Genomic DNA, 23,703 nt, shown 5'->3' with positions numbered 1-23,703 from the left:
GCATATTAATACCCCTCTAATTATGAACATGTTTATGCTTTGTGAGTAGTTACGTTTGTTTCTGAGGACATGGGAGAAGTCTTGCTATTAGTAGTCATGTGAATTTGGTATTCGTTCGATATTTTGATGAGATGTATGTTGTCTCTCCTCTAGTGGTGTTATGTGAACGTCGACTACATGACACTTCACCATTGTTTGGGCCTAGAGGAAGGCATTGGGAAGTAATAAGTAGATGATGGGTTGCTAGAGTGACAGAAGCTTAAACCCTAGTTTATGCGTTGCTTCGTAAGGGGCTGATTTGGATCCATATGTTTCATGCTATGGTTAGGTTTACCTTAATACTTTTGTTGTATTTGCGGATGCTTGCAATAGAGGTTAATCATAAGTGGGATGTTTGTCCAAGTAAGGGTAGCACCCAAGCACTGGTCCACCCACATACCGAATTATCAAAGTACCGAACGCGAATCATATGAGCGTGAGGGAAACTAGCTTGATGATATTCCCATGTGTCCTCAGGAGCGCTTTTCTCTATATAAGAGTTTGTCCAGGATTGTCCTTTGCTACAAAAAGGATTGGGCCACCTTGCTACACCTTATTTACTTTTGTTACTTGTTGCTCATTACAAATTATACTGTCACAAAACTATTTGTTACCACTTATTTCAATACTTGCAGAGAATACCTTGCTGGAAACCGTTTATCATTTCCTTCTGCTCCTCCTTGGGTTCGACACTCTTACTTATCGAAAGGACTACGATAGATCCCCTATACTTGTGGGTCATCACTTGTTCACGAAGATCTAGGGCATTTTGAGGAAGCCCATCGTTGGAATATACAAGCCAAGTTCTATAATGAAAAATTCCCACTAGTACATGAAAGTGATAGCATAGGAGACTCTCTATCATGAAGATCATGGTGCTACTTTGAAGCACAAGTGTGGAAAAAAGAATAGTAGTATTGCCCCTTTTTATTTATTTATTTATTCCTTTTTTGGGCCTTCCCTTTTTCTGGCCTTTCTCTCTTTTTTTATTGGGACAATACTCTATGAATGATGATCATCACACTTCTATTTATTTACAACTCAATGATTACAACTCGATACTAGAACAAAGTATGACTCTATATGAATGCCTCCGGCGGTATACCAGGATAGCAATGATGCATGAGTGACTTATATGAAACAATTATGAACGGTGGCTTTGCCACAACTAAAATTTCAACTACATGATCATGCGAAGCAATATGACAATGATGGAGCATGTCATAGTAAACGGAATGATGGAAAGTTGCATGGCAATATATCTCGGAATGGCTATGGAAATGCCATGATAGGTAGGTATGGTGGCTGTTTTGAGGAAGGTATATGGTGGGTGTATGATACGGGCGAAAGGTGCGCGGTATTAGAGAGGCTAGCAATGGTGGAAGGGTGAGAGTGCGTATAATCCATGGACTCAACATTAGTCATAAAGAACTCATATACTTATTGCAAAAATCTATTAGTTATCGAAGCAAAGTACTATGTGCATGCTCCTAGGGGGATAGATTGGTAGGAAAACACCATCGCTCATCCCCGACCGCCACTCATAAGGAGGACAATCAATAAATACATCATGCTCCGACTTCTTAACATAACAGTTCACCATACGTGCATGCTACGGGAATCACAAACTTCAACACAAGAATTTCTCAAATTCACAACTACTCAACTAGCACGACTCTAATATCACCATCTCCATTTCTCAAAACAATTATCAAGTTTCAAACTTCTCATAGTATTCAACACACTCATAAGATTTTTTTTATTAATCTTGAATGCCTAAAATAATTAAAGCAAATTACCATGCTGTTTTGTAGGACTCTCAAAATAATCTAAGTGAAGCATGAGAGAACAAAAGTTTCTATAAAACAAATCCACCATCGTGCTATAAAAGATATAAGTGAAGCACTAGAGCAAAAACTATATAACTCAAAAGATATAAGTGAAGCACATAGAGTATTCTAACAATTTTTGAATCATGTGTGTCTCTCTCAAAAAGGTGTGTGCAGCAAGGATGATTGTGGAAAACTAACAAATAAATACTCAAATAATACAAGACGCTCCAAGCAAAACACATATCATGTGGTAAATAAAAATATAGCTCCAAGTAAAGTTACCGATAGAAGTAGACGAAAGAGGGGATGCCTTCCGGGGCATCCCCTAGCTTTGGCTTTTAGGTGTCCTTAGATTATCTTGGGGTGCCATGGGCATCCCCAAGCTTAGGCTCTTGCCACTCCTTGTTCCATATGTTGGGGATCATTGCAGAAATTAAAAATTTTCTACGCATCACCAAGATCAATCTATGGAGTAACTAGCAACGAGAGGGGAGTGCATCTTCATACCCTTGAAGATCGTGAGTCGGAAGCGTTACAAGAACGCAGTTGGAGGAGTCGTACACATAGCGATTCAGATCGCGGCCGAATCCGATCTAAGCACCGAACAACGGTGCCTCCGCGTTCAACACACGTGCAGCCCGGTGACGTCTCCCGCGTCTTGATCCAGCAAGGAGGAGGGAGAGGTTGAGGAAGAAGGCTCCACAAGCAGCACGACGACGTGGTGGTGATGGAGTGGCAGTTCTTTGGCAGGGCTTCGCCAAGCTCACGCGGAGGAGGAGAGGTGTTGGGGAGGGGAGGGGCTGCGCCTTGGATGTGGTGCTGCAGCCCTCCCCTCGCCCCTCTATTTATAGGGAGAAGGGGGAAGGGGGGCCGGCCCCTCTAGATGAGATCTATAGGGGGGCGGCGGCCAAGGGGGAGGGGCTTGCCCACCAAGCAAGGGGGGGGCCTTTAGGGTTCCCCCCAAACCCTAGGCGCATGGCCCTAGGGGGGAATGGTGCCCAACCCACTAGGGGCTGGTTCCCTTCCAGCTACAGCCCATAAGGCCCTCTGGGGCAGGTGGACCCTCCCGGTGGACCACCGGAACCCCTCCAGTGGTCCCGGTACAATACCGGTATACCCCCGAATATTTCCGGTGACCATATGATGACTTCCCATATATAAATCTTCACCTCTGGACTATTCTGGAACTCCTCGTGGCGTCCGGGATCTCATCCAGGACTCCGAACAACATTCGGTAATCACATACAAATCTTCCTAATAACCCTAGCGTCATTGAACCTTAAGTGTGTAGACCCTACGGGTTCGGGGACCATGCAGACATGACCGAGACAACTCTCCGGCCAATAACCAACAGCGGGATCTGGATACCCATGTTGGCACCCACATGTTCCATGATGATCTCATCGGATGAACCACGATGTTGAGGATTCAAGCAATCCCGTATACAATCCCTTTGTCAATCAGTACGTTACTTGCCCGAGATTCGATCGTCGGTATCCCAATACCTCGTTCAATCTCGTTACCGACAAGTCACTTTACTCGTTGCGTAACACATCATCCCGTGACCAACCCTTTGTCACATTGATCTCATTACGATGATGTCTTACCGAGTGGGCCCAGAGATACCTCTCTGTCATACGGAGTGACAAATCCCAGTCTCGATTCGTGCCAACCCAATAGACACTTTCAGAGATACCCGTAGTGCACCTTTATAGTCACCCAGTTACGTTGTGACGTTTGGCACACCCAAAGTATTCCTACAGTATCCGGGAGTTGCACAATCTCATGGTCTAAGGAAAAGATACTTGACATTAGAAAAGCTTTAGCAGACGAACTACACGATCTTGCGCTATGCTTAGGATTGGGTCTTGTCCATCACATCATTCTCCTAATGATGTGATCCCGTTATCAATGGCATCCAATGTCCATGGTCAGGAAACCGTAACCATCTATTGATCAACGAGCTAGTCAACTAGAGGCTCACTAGGGACATGTTGTGGTCTATGTATTCACACATGCATTACGATTTCCGGATAACACAATTATAGCATGAACAATAGATAATTATCATGAACAAGGAAATATAATAATAACCGTTTTATTATTGCCTCTAGGGCATATTTCCAAAAGTCTCCCACTTGCACTAGAGTCAATAATCTAGTTACATTGTGATGAATCGAACACCCATAGATTTCTGGTGTTGATCATGTTTTGCTCGAGGAAGAGGTTTAGTCAACGGATCTGCGACATTCAGGTCTGTATGCACTTTACAAATATCTATGTCTCCATTTTGAACATTTTCATGAATGGAGTTGAAGCGACGCTTGATATGCCTGGTCTTCCTGTGAAACCTGGGCTCCTTGGCAAGGGCAATAGCTCCAGTGTTGTCACAGAAGAGAGTCATCGGTCCCGACGCTTTGGGAATAACTCCTAGGTCGGTAATGAACTCCTTCATCCAGATTGCTTCTTGTGCTGCCTCCGAGGCTGCCATGTACTCCGCTTCACATGTAGATCCCGCCACGACGCTTTGCTTGCAACTACACCAGCTGACTACCCCACCATTCAAAATATACACATATCCGGTTTGTGACTTAGAGTCATCCAGATCTGTGTCGAAGCTAGCATCGACGTAACCATTTACGACGAGCTCTTCGTCACCTCCATAGACGAGAAACATATCCTTAGTCCTTTTTGGGTACTTCAGGATATTCTTGACCGCTGTCCAGAGTCCCATGCCGGGATTACTTTGGTACCTTCCTACCAAACTCACGGCAAGGTTTACATCAGGTCTGGTACACAGCATGGCATACATAATAGACCCTATGGCCGAGGCATAGGGGACGACACTCATCTTTTCTCTATCTTCTGCCGTGGTCGGGCATTGAGCCGTGCTCAATCTCATACCTTGCAATACAGGTAAGAACCCCTTCTTGGACTGATCCATATTGAACTTCTTCAATATCTTGTCAAGGTACATACTTTGTGAAAGACCAATGAGGCGTCTCGATCTATCTCTATAGATCTTGATGCCTAATATATAAGCAGCTTCTCCAAGGTCCTTCATTGAAAAACACTTGTTCTAGTAGGCCTTTATGCTTTCCAAGAATTCTATATCATTTCGCATCAATAGTATGTCATCCACATATAATATGAGAAATGCTACAGAGCTCCCACTCACTTTCTTGTAAACACAGGCTTCTCCATAAGTCTGCGTAAACCCAAACGCTTTGATCATCTCATCAAATCGAATGTTCCAACTCCGAGAGGCTTGCACCAGCCCATAGGTTGAGCGTTGGAGCTTGCACACCTTGTCAACATTCTTAGGATCGACAAAACCTTCTGGCTGCATCATATACAATTCTTCCTTAAGGAAACCATTAAGGAATGTTGTTTTGGCGTCCATTTGCCATATCTCATAATCATAGAATGCGGCAATTGCTAACATGATACGGACGGACTTCAGCTTCGCTACCGGTGAGAAAGTCTCATCGTAGTCAACCCCTTGAACTTGTCGATAACCCTTAGCGACAAGCCGAGCCTTATAGATGGTCACATTACCATCCGGGTCTGTCTTCTTCTTAAAGATCCATTTATTTTCTATGGCTCGCCGATCATCGGGCAAGTCAGTCAAAGTCCATACTTCGTTTTCATACATGGATCCTATCTCGGATTTCATGGCTTCCAGCCATTTGTCGGAATCTAGGCCCGCCATCGCTTCCTCATAGTTCGAAGGTTCACCATTGTCTAACAACATGATTTCCAGGACAGTGTTGCCGTACCACTCTGGTGCGGAACGAGTCCTTGTGGACCTACAAAGTTTAGTAGCAACTTGATCTGAAGTTTCATGATCATCATCATTAACTTCCTCTCTAGTCGGTGCAGGCACCTTAGGAACATTTTCTTGAGTTGCGCCACTCTCCGGTTCAAGAGGCAATACCTCATCAAGTTCTACTTTCCTCCCACTTACTTCTTTCAAGAGAAACTCTTTCTCTAGAAAGGATCCATTCTTGGCAACAAAGATCTTGCCTTCAGATTGAGGTAGAAGGTATACCCAATAGTTTCTTTAGGGTATCCTATGAAGACGCATTTTTCCGATTTGGGTTCGAGCTTTTCAGGTTGAAGTTTCTTGACATAAGCATCGCATCCCCAAACTTTCAGAAACGACAGCTTAGGTTTCTTACCAAACCACAATTCGTACGGTGTCATCTCAACGGATTTCGATGGAGCCCTATTTAAAGTGAATGCGGCAGTCTCTATAGCATAACCCCAAAATGACAGCGGTAGATCGGTAAGAGATATCATAGATCGTACCATATCCAATAGAGTGCGACTACGACGTTCGGACACACCATTACGCTGAGGTGTTCCAGGCGGCGTGAGTTGTGAAACAATTCCGCATTTCCTTAAGTGCGTGCCAAATTCGTGACTCAAATATTCTCCCCCACGATCTGATCGTAAGAACTTGATTTTCCTGTCACGTTGATTTTCAACCTCACTCTGAAATTCCTTGAACTTTTCAAAGGTCTCAGACTTGTGTTTCATTAAGTAGACATACCCATATCTACTCAAGTCATCAGTGAGGGTGAGAACATAACGATAGCCACCGCGAGCCTCAACACTCATTGGACCGCACACATCAGTATGTATGATTTCCAATAAGTTGGTTGCTCGCTCCATTGTCCCGGAGAACGGAGTCTTGGTCATTTTGCCCATGAGGCATGGTTCGCACGTGTCAAATGATTCATAATCAAGAGACACCAAAAGTCCATCTGCATGGAGTTTCTTCATGCGTTTGACACCAATGTGACCAAGGCGGCAGTGCCACAAGTATGTGGGACTATCATTATCAACCTTACATCTTTTGGCATTCACACTATGAATATGTGTAACATCACGGTCGAGATTAAATAAGAATAAACCATTGACCAACGGGGCATGACCATAAAACATGTCTGTCATATAAATAGAACAACCATTATTCTCAGATTTAAATGAGTAGCCATCTCGCATTAAACGAGATCCAGATGCAATGTTCATTCTCAAAGCTGGTACTAAATAACAATTATTGAGGTTTAAAACTAATCCCGTAGGTAAATGTAGAGGTAGCGTGCCGACGGCGATCACATCGACCTTTGAACCATTCCTGACGCGCATCGTCACCTCGTCCTTCGCCAGTCTCCGTTTATTCCGCAGTTCCTGTTTTGAGTTACAAACATGAGCAACTACACCAGTATCAAATACCCAGGAGCTACTACGAGCGCTGGTTAGGTACACATCAATAACATGTATATCACATATACCTTTGGCATTGCCGGCCTTCTTATCCGCTAAGTACTTGGGGCAGTTCCGCTTCCAGTGACCGTTTCCCTTGCAATTAAAGCACTCAGTCTCAGGCTTGGGTCCATTCTTTGGCTTCTTCCCGACAGCTTGCTTACCGGGCGCGGCAACTCCCTTGCCATCCTTCTTGAAGTTCTTTTTACCCTTGCCTTTCTTGAACTTAGTGGTTTTATTCACCATCAACACTTGATGTTCCTTTTTGATTTCCACCTCCGCTGATTTCAGCATTGAATATACCTCAGGAATGGTCTTTTCCATCCCCTGCATATTGAAGTTCATCACAAAGCTCTTGTATCTAGGTGGGAGCGACTGAAGGATTCTATCAATGACCGCATCATCTGGGAGATTAACTCCCAGCTGAGACAAGCGGTTGTGCAACCCAGACATTTTGAGTATGTGATCGCTGACGGAACTATTCTCCTCCATCTTACAACTGTAGAACTTGTCGGAGACTTCATATATCTCGACCCGGGCATGAGCTTGGAGAACCATTTTCAGCTCTTGGAACATCTCATATGCTCCGTGTTGATCAAAATGCTTTTGGAGCCCCGGTTCTAAGTTGTAAAGCATGTCGCACTGAACCAAGGAGTAATCATCACTACGCGTCTGCCAAGTGTTCATAACGTCTTGTTCTGCTGGGAAAACAGGTGCTTCACCTAGCGGTGCATCAAGGACATATGCTTTCCTGGCAGCTATGAGGATAATCCTCAGGTTACGGACCCAGTCCGTGTAGTTGCTGCCATCGTCTTTCAGCTTGGTTTTCTCTAGGAACGTGTTGAAGTTGAGGGCAACATTAGCATGGGCCATTTGATCTACAAGACATGTTGCAAAGAATTTAGACTATGTTCATGATAATTAAGTTCATCTAATCAAATTATTTAATGAACTCCCACTCAGATAGACATCCCTCTAGTCATCTAAGTGATACATGATCCGAGTCAACTAGGTCGTGTCCGATCATCACGTGAGACGGACTAGTCATCATCGGTGAACATTTTCATGTTGATCATATCTTCTATACGACTCATGTTCGACCTTTCGGTCTTCCGTGTTCCGAGGCCATGTCTGTACATGCTAGGCTCGTCAAGTCAACCTAAGTGTATTTCGTGTGTAAATCTGGCTTACACCCGTTGTATGCGAACGTTAGAACCTATCACACCTGATCATCACATGGTGCTTCGGAACAACGGACCTTAGCAATGGTGCACAGTTAGGGGGAACACTTTCTTGAAATTATTGCGAGGGATCATCTTATTTATGCTACCGTCGGTCTAAGCAAATAAGATGTAAAACATGATAAACATCACATGCAATCAAATAGTGACATGATATGGCCAATATCATTTTGCTCCTTTTGATCTCCATCTTCGGGGCGCCATGACCTTCATTGTCACCGGCATGACACCATGACCTCCATCATCATGATCTCCATTATTGTGTCTTCATGAAGTTGTCTCGCCAACTATTACTTCTACTACTATGGCTAACGGTTAGCAATAAAGTAAAGTAATTACATGACGTTTATGTTGACATGCAGGTCATAAATAAATTAAGACAACTCCCATGGCTCCTGCCGATTGTCATACTCATCGACATGCAAGTCGTGATTCCTATTACAAGAACATGATCAATCTCATACATCACATATATCATTCATTACATCCTTTTGGCCATATCACATCACAGGGCATAATCTGCAAGAACAAGTTAGACGTCCTCTAATTGTTGTTGCAAGTTTTTACGTGGCTGCTATAGGTTTCTAGCAAGAATGTTTCTTACCTATGCCAAAACCACAACGTGATATGCCAATTTATATTTACCCTTCATAAGGACCCTTTTCATCGAATCCGATCCGACTAAAGTGGGAGAGACAGACACCCGCTAGCCACCTTATGCAACTAGTGCATGCCAGTCGGTGGAACCGGTCTCACGTAAGCGTACGTGTAAGGTCGGTCCGGGCCGCTTCATCCCACGATGCCGCCGAATCAAGATAAGACTAGTGACGGCAAGTAAATTGACAGAATCGACGCCCACAACAACTTGTGTTCTACTCGTGCATAGAAACTACGCATAGACCTGGTCATCATGCCACTGTTGGGGATCGTTGCAGAAATTAAAAAAATTCTACGCATCACCAAGATCAATCTATGGAGTAACTAGCAACGAGAGGGGAGTGCATCTTCATACCCTTGAAGATCGCGAGTCGGAAGCGTTGCAAGAACGCGGTTGGATGAGTCATACACGTAGCGATTCAGATCGCAGCCGAATCCGATCTAAGCACCGAACAACGGTGCCTCCGCGTTCAACACACGTGCAGCCCGGTGACGTCTCCCACGCCTTGATCCAGCAAGGAGGAGGGAGAGGTTGAGGAAGAAGGCTCCAACAGCAGCACGAGGTTGTGGTGGTGATGGAGTGGCAGTTCTCCAGCAGGGCTTCGCCAAGCTCACGTGGAGGAGGAGAGGTGTTGGGGAGGGGAGGGGCTGCGCCTTGGATGTGGTGCTGCAGCCCTCCCCTCGCCCCTCTATTTATAGGGAGAAGGGGGAAGGGGGCCGGCCCCTCTAGATGAGATCTAGAGGGGGCGGCGACCAACGGGGAGGGGCTTGCCCCCCAAGCAAGGGGGGCGCGCCCCCCTTTAGGGTTCCCCCCAAACCCTAGGCGCATGGGCCCTAGGGGGGAATGGCGCCCAGCCCACTAGGGGCCGGTTCCCTTCCACCTATAGCCCATAAGGCCCTCTGGGGCAGGTGGACCCTCCCAGTGGACCCCCGGAACCCCTCCGATGGTCCCGGTACAATACCGATATACCCTCGAATATTTCCGGTGATCGTATGATGACTTCCCATATATAAATATTCACCTTCGGACTATTACGGAACTCCTCGCGACGTCCGGGATATCATCCGAGACTCCGAACAACATTTGGTAATCACATACAAATCTTCCTAATAACCCTAGCGTCATCGAACCTTAAGTGTGTAGACCCTACGGGTTCAGGAACCATGCAGACATGACCGAGACAACTCTCCGGCCAATAACCAACAGCGGGATCTAGATACCCATGTTGGCTCCCACATGTTCCACGATGATCTCATCGGATGAACCACGATGTTGAGGATTCAAGCAATCCCGTATACAATCCCTTTGTCAATCGGTACGTTACTTGCCCGAGATTCGATCGTCGGTATCCCAATACCTCGTTCAAACTCGTTACCGGCAAGTCACTTTACTCATTGCGTAACACATCATCCCGTGACCAACCCTTAGTCACATTGAGCTCATTACGATGATGTCTTACCGAGTGGGCCCAGAGATACCTCTCCGTCATACGGAGTGACAAATCCCAGTCTCGATTCGTGCCAACCCAACAGACACTTCTAGAGATACCCGTAGTGCACCTTTATAGTCACCCAGTTACGTTGTGACATTTGGCACACCCAAAGTATTCCTACAGTATCTGGGAGTTGCACAATCTCATGGTCTAAGGAAAAGATACTTGACATTAGAAAAGCTTTAGCAGACGAACTACACGATCTTGCGCTATGCTTAGGATTGGGTCTTGTCCATCACATCATTCTCCTAATGATGTGATCCCGTTATCAATGACATCCAATGTCCATGGACAGGAAACTGTAACCTCTATTGATCAACGAGCTAGTCAACTAGAGGCTCACTAGGGACATGTTGTGGTCTATGTATTCACACATGTATTACAATTTTCGGATAACACAATTATAGCATGACCAATAGACAATTATCATGAACAAGGAAATATAATAATAACCATTTTATTATTGCATCTAGGGCATATTTCCAACACCATAATCCATCAAATCTTTTACCGAAAACTTGAAAACTTCACAACACAAAACTTAAAGTAGAAAATCGCATGAGCTCCGTTAGCGAAAGAAAACAAAACACCACTTCAAGGTACTGTAATGAACTCATTCCTTATTTATATTGGTGTTAAACCTACTGTATTCCAACTTCTCTATGATTTATAAACTATTTTACTAGCCATAGATTCATTAAAATAAGCAAAGAACACACGAAAAACAGAATCTGCCAAAAACAGAACAGTCTGTAGTAATCTGTAGCTAACGCAAGATCTGGAACCCCAAAAATTCTAAAATAAATTTCTGGACGTGAGGAATTTATCTATTAATCTCTGCAAAAATAATTACCTAAATATCACTTTCCAAATAAAAATGGCAGCAGTTCTCGTGAGCGCTAAAGTTTCTGTTTTTTACAGCAAGATTAAAAAGACTTTCCCCAAGTCTTCCCAACGGTTTTCTACTTGGCACAAACACTAATTAAACACAAAAACACAACCAAAACAGAGGCTAGATAAATTATTAATTACTAAATAGGAGCAAAAAGCAAGGAATAAAAATAAAATTGGGTTGCCTCCCAACAAGCGCTATTCTTTAAAGCCTTATAGCTAGGCATAAGATTTCAACTATGCTCACATGAAAGACAAGAATTGAAGCACAAAGAGAGCATCATAGAACACGTGACAAACACATCTAAGTCTAACATACTTCCTATGCATAGGCATCTTATAGGCAAACAAATTATCAAGGAAAGCAAAAACTAGCATATGCAAGAAAGCGGAAAGAAACAATAGCAATCTCAACATAATGAGAGGTAATCTAGTAACATGAAAATTTCTACAACCATATTTTCCTCTCTCATAATAATTACATGTAGGATCATAAGCAAATTCAACAATATAGCTATCACAAAACATATTCTTAACAAGATCCACATGTATGCAAAGTTGACACTCTTCCAAAATATTGGGATTAACATTAACTAAAGTCATGACCTCTCCAAACCCACTTTTATCAAAAACTTCATAAAATTGAACATTCTCCAAATATGTGGGATCTAAAGTTGACACTCTTCCAAACCCACTTTCAATAATATTGCAAACACTATTATCAATCTCATATTCATCATGGGGCTTAAATAAATTTTCAAGATCAAAAGAAGAATCACCCCAATCATGATCATTGCAACAAATAGTGGTCATAGTAAAACTAGCAACCCCAAGCTTAGGGTTTCGCATATCATTAACACAATTGACATTAAGAGAATTTATAAAAACATCATTGCAATCATGCTTTTCATCGAAGGAACTATTAAGTATGGGTGCAATAGCAACGATCTCATGTTTAACATAAGGAACTATAGCAAATTCATCTTCATAAATATTGGCATCATGGCCACAAGAATAGCAAGCATCATGTTCATCAAGGGATATTTCAATCAAATCATCCGAATCATAATTATCTATAGATTCATGCATATCATTATTTTCTTCCGAACAACGGCCATTCTTTCAATAAATTCTTTGACATAGACATTATGAGCATAGTTTTCATAGCAAAATTTAATTATATCAAAATTTTCAGATTCGTAGAGAGTAATATCACATTTTTCAATCAAAGAAGCAACTTCATAAGCACCCTTAAAAGCAACAAATTCTTCAATTCGTTCGATATCGTAGTAACTATAAACACCCCTTGCATAAGAAGATAAGATTTCAATATCATTAAACTCACATAGGCAGGGGAGGTGTTTTTTAAGGTTCTTAGAGCAACAAGTAAAATCGCAAATTTCGCAAAGATTCCAAACATAACACAACAATCTGTTTATTTGATTCCATAAGAGTCTCCCTTTTTCAGACAAATGGTGACGCACAAAATGAGCATGTTCATCTAAAGATTTCCCATCAACTAGGCTAGTTGGGGTATCAGCACGAGCGCATAAGGATCGGTGATGATCTAAGTAGAACACTTTAAGTGGATCCATATCAATAGGTTTTTAGCAAGCAAAGATGCAAGCAAATAGAAGGCACATGGAAACACAAACAAGGATACATACGGGAAGAAGGCAAACAAAAGAAGAGGCAAGTAGGGAAAGAGAAGGAGGACGGAGAGAGAGGGCAAATAAAATGGCAAGGGTGAAGTGGGGGAGAGGAAAACGAGAGGAAAATGGCAAATAATGTAATGCGGGAGATAAGGGTTTGTGATGGGTACTTGGTATGTTGACTTTTGCGTAGACTCCCCGGCAACGGCGCCAGAAATCCTTCTTGCTACCTCTTGAGAACTGCGTTGGTTTTCCCTTGAAGAGGAAAGGGTGATGCAGCAGAGCAGCGTAAGTATTTTCCTCAGTTTTTGAGAACCAAGGTATCAATCCAGTAGGAGGCCACGCACGAGTCCCTCGCACCTACACAAACAAATAAACTCCTCGCAACCAACACGATAAAGGGGTTGTTAATCCCTTCACGGTCACCTACGAGAATGAGATCTGATAGATATGATAAGATAAGATTTTTGGTATTTTTATGATAAAGATAAATAAAGTTGCAAGTAAAATAAATGGCAAAGGAAATAACTAAGTATTGGAAGATTAATATGATGGAAAATAGACCCGGGGGCCATAGGTTTCACTAGAGGCTTCTCTCGTGAGCATACGTATTACGGTGCGTGAACAAATTACTGTTGAGCAATTCACAGAATTGAGCATAGTTATGAGTATATCTAGGTATGATCATGTATATAGGCATCACGTCCAAGACAAGTAGACCGACTCCTGCCTGCATCTACTACTATTACTCCACACATCGACCGCTATCCAGCATGCATCTAGAGTACTAAGTTCAAGAGAGCAGAGTAACGCTTTAAGCAAGATGACATGATGTAGAGGGATAAACTCATGCAACATGATATAAACCCCATATTCTTATCCTCGATGGCAACAATACAACACGTGCCTTGCTGCCCTTACTGTCACTGGGAAAGGACACCGCAAGATTGAACCCAAAGCTAAGCACTTCTCCCATTGCAAGAAAGATCAATCTAGTAGGCCAAACCAAACTGATAATTCAAAGGACTTGCAAAGATAACCAATCACACATAAAATAACTCAGAGAAGATTCAAATATTGTTCATAGATAAACTTGATCATAAACCCACAATTCATCGGTCTCAACAAACACACCACAAAAGAAGATTACATCGAATAGATCTCCACAAGAGAGGGGGAGAACTTTGTATTGAGATCCAAAAAGAGAGAAGAAGCCATCTAGCTAATAACTATGGACCCATAGGTCTGAAGTAAACTACTCACACTTCATCGGAGGGGCTATGGTGTTGATGTAGAAGCCCTCGGTGATCGATACCCCCTTCGGCGGAGCTCCGGAAAAGGCCCCAAGATGGGATCTCGTGGATACAGAAAGTTACGGTGGTGGAATTAGGGTTTTGGCTCCATATCTGATCGTTTGGGGGTACGTGGGTATATATAGGAGGAAGAAATACGTCGGTGGAGCAACAAGGGGCCCACGAGGGTGGAGGGCGCACCTGGGGGGTAGGCGTGCCCCCTACCTCGTGGCCTCCTGTTATGTGTCTGATGTAGGGTCCAAGTCTCCTGAGTTGTATTCGATGAGAGAATCATGTTCACGAAGGTTTCATTCGGTTTGGACTCCGTTTGATATTCCTTTTCTTCGAAACCCTAAAACAGGCAAAAATAGCAATTCTGGGCTGGGCCTCCGGTTAATAGGTTAGTCCCAAAAATAATATAAATGTGGATAATAAAGCCCAATAATGTTCAAAATAGTAGATAATATAGCATGGAGCAATCAAAAATTATAGATCCTTAGCCACGCAGGCAGGATGTCAAAAATGAAACAGTGTCTTTTACTGACAACTTTTTGCAGTTTGGAACAGCAATTCTGGGCTGGGCCTCCGGTTAATAGGTTAGTCCCAAAAATAATATAAATGTGGATAATAAAGCCCAATAATGTTCAAAACAGTAGATAATATAGCATGGAGCAATCAAAAATTATAGATCCTTAGCCACGCAGGCAGGATGTCAAAAATGAAACAGTGTCTTTTACTGACAACTTCCTGCACAAAGGAACACTTTAGGACAACTTCCTGCACAAATGTTCGGCATTGCAAGTTGTCAGTTCCTTTGTGCAGGAAGTTCTCCTAAAGTGTTCAGGAGAAGGAACCCACCTTGCAATGCCGAAGACAATCCGTGTGCCGAACACATCGTCATCGAAGACTGGTTCAGGGGCTACTGAGGGAGTCCTGGATTAGGGGGTCCTCGGGTGTCTGGGCTATTTGATATGGGCCGGACTGATCGGCCGTGAAGATACAAGCAGAAGACTTTTCCCCCATGTATGGGTAGGAGTCTCCTGTGCGCGGATGGAAAGACTGGTGTCCGGATATGTTATTTCCTTCCCCACTAACCGACTCTGTACAACCCTAGGCCCTTCCGGTGTGTATATAAACCAGAGGGGTTTAGTCCGTAGAGGCTATCAGAATTCTCATAGGCTAGACAGCTAGGGTTTAGCCATTATGATCTCATGGTAGATCAACTCTTGTAACCCCTATACTCATCGAATACAATCAAACAGGACATAGGGTTTTACCTCCATTAAGAGGGCCCGAACCTGGGTAAACATTGTGTCCCACTTGTCCCTTGTTATCATCAATCCTCAGACACACAATTCGGGACCTCCTACTCGAGATCCGCCGGTTTTGACACCGACAGTTCTCTCGGAATATTCCTCTTGATCATTGTTCCAAAGACAACCTTCAATTTACCAAAGATCAAGATAGTACAAATAAAACCAGAAATAAAAAATACATACAGGTCCGTAGACCATCTAACAACAACTATAAGCACCTGAGCGCGTCTCTCTCTCATCAGAGCCGTGCAAACCTTATTCTAGTAGACAGTCAAAAAATCGTCGTGTTAAGGCCCCATAGGACCAGCGCACCAGAACAACAGCAACCGATGAAGAGATGCGTAGATCGAAAAGATTCAACCTATAGACACACGAACAAATACCGGATCCATGTGGATCCGTCAAAGACATATTCCGACCGAATCCTTTGAGATTCACCGGAGACAAACCTCCACACAATACCTTCAACTATATATTTGAAAAGTTCCGACCGGCAATATAGAAAGCTTCAACCTGGGAGTGCAAAAAGAAAACTGCAATTGTCGACACAAAAGCTTCAACCACATATTTGAAAAGCTTCAACTAGAGATCGGCGAGAAAAAAGCTATAGTGGTGAGCCGTTGATGCACGCGACGATTTTTCTATGCACCAATGGTGCTACGACGGATGCTGGAACAGGCGCTCCCGCCATTGTTGGAGCCGACAACCACCAATTTTTGCTGCGTTTGGAAGATGATTTTGCTGCATAGGAGGGGCGGACCAGTGGGCTGCTGGTCTTGCAACCAGCAAGCAGCGATGAGTCGGCGACGCATCGAGGTCACGCGTCCATGACGAGAGTCGATGGGCTCATCGCCTCCTTTTTTCTTACTGGGCATGCATGAGACGAAGAATGAATGGCTGCTAGGCGTATCTGGTTCCTTCGCGCCTACCTTAGGTGGCCGGCTAGAATTTGTGCCGGTCGACCGACGCCTGCAGTGGCCAATTGAAAAACACTACTACCTCTGTCCTGGTTTATTGGTATCACTAGCAAAAGGGTCTCTACGTTGCAACAGGAGTAAAGAATACCACACGCTCTTAATTTACAAAAAATGGTCTATAATCTGAGTATTTGTAGCTACGGCCCAAACAAAGATGGTCTTTGCCTACAAAAACGCAAGTTCAAGATTCTACATTTCTTCTATTTAAACACGGTTTACACGTAGATTTAATACATACAAAGAAACGGGGAAGTGATCTTCAATTTTGTCTCCAATCCTGATTTTGTTGAGATGTTCATCCACAATCCGAATCAGTAATGATATGAAACAAAGATGGATAATGCACTATTGATTGAGATTGCATCCTATATAGTACTTTTTAAATGGTTAACAGGTAAAATAACATCATATTCAGATTCTATATATTTTTCCAATCAAATTCCATATATAACATGTTAAATTTGGAGTTACAATTTAGAAGATATGAGTGTTTTAAAAAACATTTGATATGTACTGCGGGTTTAATGTCAGAAACATTAGGATTTTTTCTATAAAATAGCATGACGGACTAAGAATACCTATTTCTTTTATTAGTAGGTATAGATTGTAGTGCCAAATTTTGATCATAAATTTAACGAATAAAATATTCATGCATGTCATCAAAAATTATATCATTGAAAACTATATTCATATATGAATCCAACGATATAATTTTTGTTGACATGCACTAACATTTTTTCAGTTAAATCTTTGGTCAAAGTTTACCATAATTTACATAGGGGACTAATAAACCAGGATGAATGTAGTAGATTGTTTTACACGAAAAAGGAAAGAAAGCGCTTATACAAAAAAGAAAGAGGTTTCGTATAAGCGTCTCCCTTCACCGGGGAACAAAAAGTTGCGGGCGAGTCCTGGACTAAGGGGTCCTCGGGCGTCCGGCCTGTTAGCCATGGGACGGACTGAAGGGCTGTGAAGAACACGAAGAACGAAGATTGCACCCATGTCTGGATGGGACTCTCCTTGGCGTGGAAGGCAAGCTTGGCAACCAAATATGTAGATTCCTTTCTTTGTAACCGACCTTGTGTAACCCTAGATCCTCTCGGTGTCTATATAAACCGGAGGACTTAGTTCGGAGGAGGGAGATATATTCATTACCATAGCCATACAAGCTAGACATCTAGGGTTTAGCCATTACGATCTCGTGGTAGATCAACTCTTGTAATACTCATATTCATCAAGATCAATCAAGCAGGACGTAGGGTATTACCTCCATAGAGAGGGCCCGAACCTGGGTAAACATCGTGTCCCCTATCTCTTGTTACCATCGACCTTAGACACATAGTTCGGGACCCTCTACCCGAGATCCGCCGGTTTTGACACCGACATTGGTGCTTTCATTGAGATTTCCACTATGCCGTCCTCAAAAGGTTCGATGGCCCCTTCAATCATCAACAATGACGCTGTCCAAGGAGAAACCTTCCTCCCCGGACAGATTTTCGTGTTCGGCGGCTTCACACTGCGGGCCAACTCGTTTGGCCATCTGGAGCAGATCGATAGCTACGCCCCTGGCCATCAGGTCAGATTTGGGAGCTTGAACTACGTCGCGGACATTCGTGGAGATTTGATCTTTGCTGGATTCGAGACCGCGGCGATCGCTCCTGGTCACCTCGATGAAGATGATCTAAATCTGTCATCGGACCACATTCAGGAGATAGCTCCTGTAACTGCTCTGGCCTTAGATCCGGAGCATACGGCGACATCTAAGGACTGGAGGTTCAACCCCACCATGGAGGCCACAGATTCCCCGGCGTTGGAGCCGCACATGGACTTAAACTTACACAATATTTGTGTCACCGGAACCCCGGACTCGTCTCTGGGTGTAAGTTCTGAACCATGTGAGTCCACGGATGCCGAACTTGATCGTTTATCGATCTTCGAGTTCAGCGCCGTAGACATCTTCCAGCACGCACCCTTGGGCCATGTGTTAAGCTCATTAAAAAACCTGTCCTTGGCAGGGGACTCACAGCCGAACTACATTCGATTTGAACTAGGGGCTGATGATGGAGAATCTTGCTTCCCACCTGCCACCCACTTCATAGCCACATCCGAGGATTTAACCGACACGCTCGATTACGACTCCGAAGACATCGACGGTATTGACGACAATGCTGATGAGGAGCAAAATCAAATTCCGCCATTCACTGGACGCTGGACGGCCACCTCTTCATACGATGTGTACATGGTGGACACATCCAAAACAACCAACGACGATGACAAAGAAAATCTAGTTGAGAATAAACCTCCTGAGACACAGCAAAAACGCCAGCGTCCTCGGCGCCGCTCTAAGTCACATCGTTCAAAGGATAGTAACACTGGCACCGGGGAAAATAGTACTCTGGACGAACCCGAAGACAATAAAGACCCCGTTGAGGTAACCTCCGAATAGGAGGAACAGGAAAATGGGCAAGTTAGCCCTGATGAACAGGCCATACATGACGATTCCGAGGACGATAATTATCTTCTGCTCTCCAAAGATGAGGTAAGCCTCGGCGATTAGGATTTCATCGTGCCCAAGGAACCTCTCGAGCAGGAGCGCTTCAAGCGCAGGCTAATAGCCACTGCAAGGAGCCTAAAAAGAAATAGCAGCAGCTTCAAGCTGACCAAGATCTGCTCAACAACAGATGGACTAATGTCCTGTCAGCCGAAGCTCCCAGGCAGGAGTTACCCGAAGCGCAAACTGCTACCCCAGTTTGATGAGGAGGCGCTAGAGCTCATACCTCACTCGCGCAACGCGGCCGACCGACCACAGCACAGTCGGGACAACGCGGCAGGTCGACCACAACTTGGCCGAGATAAAGCGGCAATTCAAGCCAAACAGCAACCCGCCCCACCGTCACGTAAAAACAGAAACAACATAGCTCGGGGTGATACATACGACCTTCGGCAGGACCTGAACAGTAAAGCAGGATATACCAGATCGATCTACAGATCGCAAGGACGTACCGCGACACGCGACGATGGCTATCTATTCAGATGCGACAAACCTAGTCATGCCGGGGCCGAAAACTGCAGGCGGACTCCATCGGAGCTACGTCGCGATACGGCCCGATATAGAGGCGCCGCACACCCTCTTTTCTTCACTGGTGGAGTAATGAGACACGAGTTCACAAAAGGGTTTAGACCCGTAAATATTGAATCATACGACGGAACAACAGATCACACGGTGTGGATTGAGGATTTCCTTCTCCATATTCACATGGCCCGCGAAGACGACCTCCATGCCATCAAATACCTCCCGTTAAAACTCGAAGGACCAGCTCGGCACTGGTTAAACAGTCTGCCTGAAAACTCAATTGGCAGCTGGGAGGAGTTGGAAGATGCCTTCGGCGATAACTTTCTAGGTACATATGACCGGCCACCGGATGCTGATGACCTAAGTCACATTGTCCAGCAGCCCGGAGAGTCCGCCAAAAAGCTCTGGACTAGGTTTTTAGTTAAAAAGAACCAAATTGTTGACTGTCCGGACGCGGAAGCCCTCGCGGCCTTCAAACACAGCGTCCGGGACGAGTGGCTTGCCCACCACCTCGGTCAGGAAAAATCAAAGTCTATGTCAGCCCTTACCACTCTGATGACCTGCTTTTGCGCGGGAGAAGATAGCTGGCTCGCCCGTAGAAGCAATAGCGCCAGCGATCCAGGCACCTCCGAAGTGCAGGACGGTAATGGAAAGCCACGACGCAATAAAAACAAACATCGCAATAATAATGGGGCCACACAGGACACAGCGGTCAACGCTGGATTCAGCAGCCCCAAACCCGGCCAACGAAAAAAGCCATTTACGGCAAACAAAGACGGACCATCCAATTTATACAAAATATTGGATAGGCCCTTCCAGATCCATGGCCACCCCAATAAACCAGCTAATCACACCAACAAAAGTTGTTGGGTCTTCAAACAGGCCGGCAATTTAAATGCCAAACACAAGGGGAAGAGGCCGCCCGGCGATAGCGGCGACGAACAGGCTCACCAGCCGAACAACGGGGGTTAGAAGCAGTTTCCCCCCGACGCAAGAACAGTAAACATGGTATACGTGACACACACCCCTAGAGGTGAGCGCACGGAACACTCCCTCCGTACAGGAGATCATACTACGGCTACCTCAACCGAACTACACAACGGCCTTGTCACGCCGCATACCATGTTGGCCATCACGCCACCGGTCTCCATTCAACATGACCGATCAATGTCCATATTGGACTAGGAATTCGGCTTCCGCCGTTCGCCTAATATGCCTTCGAAGTGGGTAGCGCGCATATATAATTATGCACTTGAAATACCCTGGGCATCGGATGAAGCACAATGAGGGTAGGCCTGCAAACCCCTATAACCCTACTTTTCTAACTACCCTTCTCCTTTTTTCCCTCTACAGGTAGCTCAAGGGCCGGTCACCCCGAGGACTCTACCAGAGTTCGGGTTCGTACAATCACCCAAGGGTTATTCCTGTTAAGGAATCCCTTAACCGAGGACAGGCGGCGCAGACATGCGATAGGAGGTCCAAAATAACTTTTTGTAGACCGCTCTCTCTATTCCGAGCCTGTAAAGTGCCTTTTTCCTCAGCCTTCGAACCTTGGCATGTCAAATAGCCAGAGTCGCGGCTTTGTTATCTATATAATAATTGGCAATCACTCAGCTACCAGTAAAAGTAACCAGTGTCCAGTATTGACTTTTTCCTAATCGATCCGAATTTTTGCTCATGTGGTTGTTTTACACACACACCTCGGCATAACCCGCCAGGGGCTCGGTATGGGAACAAACGAGTTGCTGGCAAGTCCGAACAGCTTTATAGCGTACTTCGGCGTCGCGAGTTTGGCCTTATATGCATCAGCTCTGAATCATGTCTTGGGTCAATAGTTGGGTTGTCCGGCTCCTGTGCTTGCTACCCTACGTTCCGCCCTATCGGCTAGGGTAGTAAAGGGAGAACTACTGCGATTGTGCTTCCAGTTCATCTGGTCAAGCACCTCAGTAGAGAAAGCCAAAAACTGACTGTCATGATGCGGCGAGAGCTGGTCAACCACTTGACGACTTATTGGAATCTTTAGCGATTCTCTCCGTGTCATACGAAGGATCTTTTTCAGATCATTTTTTGCAACGCATCTTACTAAAAATAAGCCGCATTTATACTAGGGCTATATCGTAGACCCACCATAAAACTCCTATGGCTAAGTGAATGTGTTAACGCCCTATAGTCTGATTACCTGGTTCACCGCATTGTCACCTCCTTCATGGACCAAGACGTTGGGTCAAGAGTGATCAAATGCTTTTCTGAACACCCCCGTACTTCCTACGAGGGGGATGAAGCCGACGACTGGAAAACTTTCAGATTATATAAAAACGGCCGCACAGGAGGAACAAAAGCTTTTGAGTAAAACATAAAAATAGAATTAATATAAAATTGTCTTTTACAATTCCCATACACCTCACTTGAATATTATGTCTTTTGAGCATTGACCCTCTATGAAGCGGGCAGCCTCTAAGACGTCCTCAAAAATAATGCTCTGGTGTGTGATGGTCCGTGCCCTTGGGTGGACTCTTCACTGCAACATCGATGGCCTTCATCTTCCCCCAGTATATCTTGACACGGGCAAAGGCCATCCGTGCACCCTCAATGCACGCCGACCGCTTAACAACGTCGATACGTGGCTCCGCATCAACAAGCCGCCGCACCAAGCCGAATTAGCTATTCAGAATAGGCTCAGTCAGCCACAGCCGGATTATGACGTTCTTCATGGCAGCGCCGGATATCCTATGAAGCTCGGCCCATTGGGACATATGTTCATTCAGCAACAGAGGGCGTTTTGATGCACTAAATTGCGACCAGATAAGCTTCTCCATTGCATACACCTCTTGCGTTTGGTAAAACTGCGCCGCATTGGAAGAATTCTTTGGCAGGTCCAAAAACACGTCTGGAGAGCTCCACACTTGGTTAAGCTGAACATAATTCGAATCGCCGAACTTAGTCTGTAATAAAAAGGGCTTACCAGCCGCAATCTCCCCAGCTTGCCGGATCTCATCATGGGCCGCTCTATATTCGGACCGTGCTTCTTTTGCCTCTCGCAAGGCCTTGTCAAGATCAGCCGTTTTGGCTTTATTCGCCTTCTCAAGGAATTCACAACGGCCGGTAGCATTCTTTAGTTCGAGCACATCGCGGATATTTTCCCCGTGTCTTGGTGCCGAGCAGCTCATTCGGCCTTAACTCGGCCGATGCCTTTTCAGCAGCCGCATTACTAAACCGGGCCTGCACCTTAGCCCGGGCCAGCTCCGCCCAAAGATTCTCAACGGCGGCGGCACCGGCTGCAACCATACATATCCCAATATGCAATTTTCAGCGTCACGCTTATATTACAGACACGTGTGTATAAGGACTACCCCGAATACATACCTTGCGACTCATCAAGACGCCTATTGATTAATGCAATGTCATCCCCTGCCACATCAAGCTTCCGCTGCAGCTCGACAATATCCGTAGTCCGGCAGTCGTCAAGGAAGAAACAGCATGTGTTCCAATTAATCAGGTCAGTCACTGGGCATTTCTTTTGATCCTCTGATTGCCTCCCTCGGGAAGCCAATTAGAGTCTCAGGGACTACTATCTATACACAGGTGTATTTCCTGAATAAAACACAATTGAACATATTACAGTAAAAACCTCGAAACCTCTTAGTAGGCCCACAAAGGCCTCATTCAATCCGCGCTTCACGGACATGACCTTTTCAACCACCGTGCCCATCAAGGTATGCTGTTCCTCTGAGACGGACGCCTGCTGCAGCATGTTAGTCAGTATATCCGGCGCCTCTGGATCACCGGAGGCTGCCGTAGGAGTACGGCCACCCTTTGAAGGGATCCGTTTATTCGTATCCGGCTGTTGACCGGATTGTTCGGGGCCTTCATTACTGGTCCCCGGACCCTGGGCCATCGAAGTATCACCTTTGGGTACTATCTTCATCGTCCCTTGCACCGCCTGTTGGTCGGGGGAGACCCTCCGCGATG

The 23,703-nt window shown here is 44.9% G+C and overlaps 1 pseudogene; it reads left to right on the top strand.

Moving 5' to 3' along the window:
* The window catches only part of LOC147992385 (uncharacterized), a 65,437-nt pseudogene that overhangs the window by 10,398 nt on the left and 31,336 nt on the right, over positions 1 to 23,703 (top strand).

The sequence above is a fragment of the Triticum urartu genome, chromosome 1A (genome assembly GCF_056163025.1).
Source record: "Triticum urartu cultivar PI428250 chromosome 1A, HENAU_Tu73, whole genome shotgun sequence".
Taxonomy (NCBI): Eukaryota; Viridiplantae; Streptophyta; class Magnoliopsida; order Poales; family Poaceae; genus Triticum; species Triticum urartu.
The sequence above is the reverse complement of the archived record's forward strand: the minus strand, read 5'-3'. Positions and strand labels throughout refer to the sequence as shown.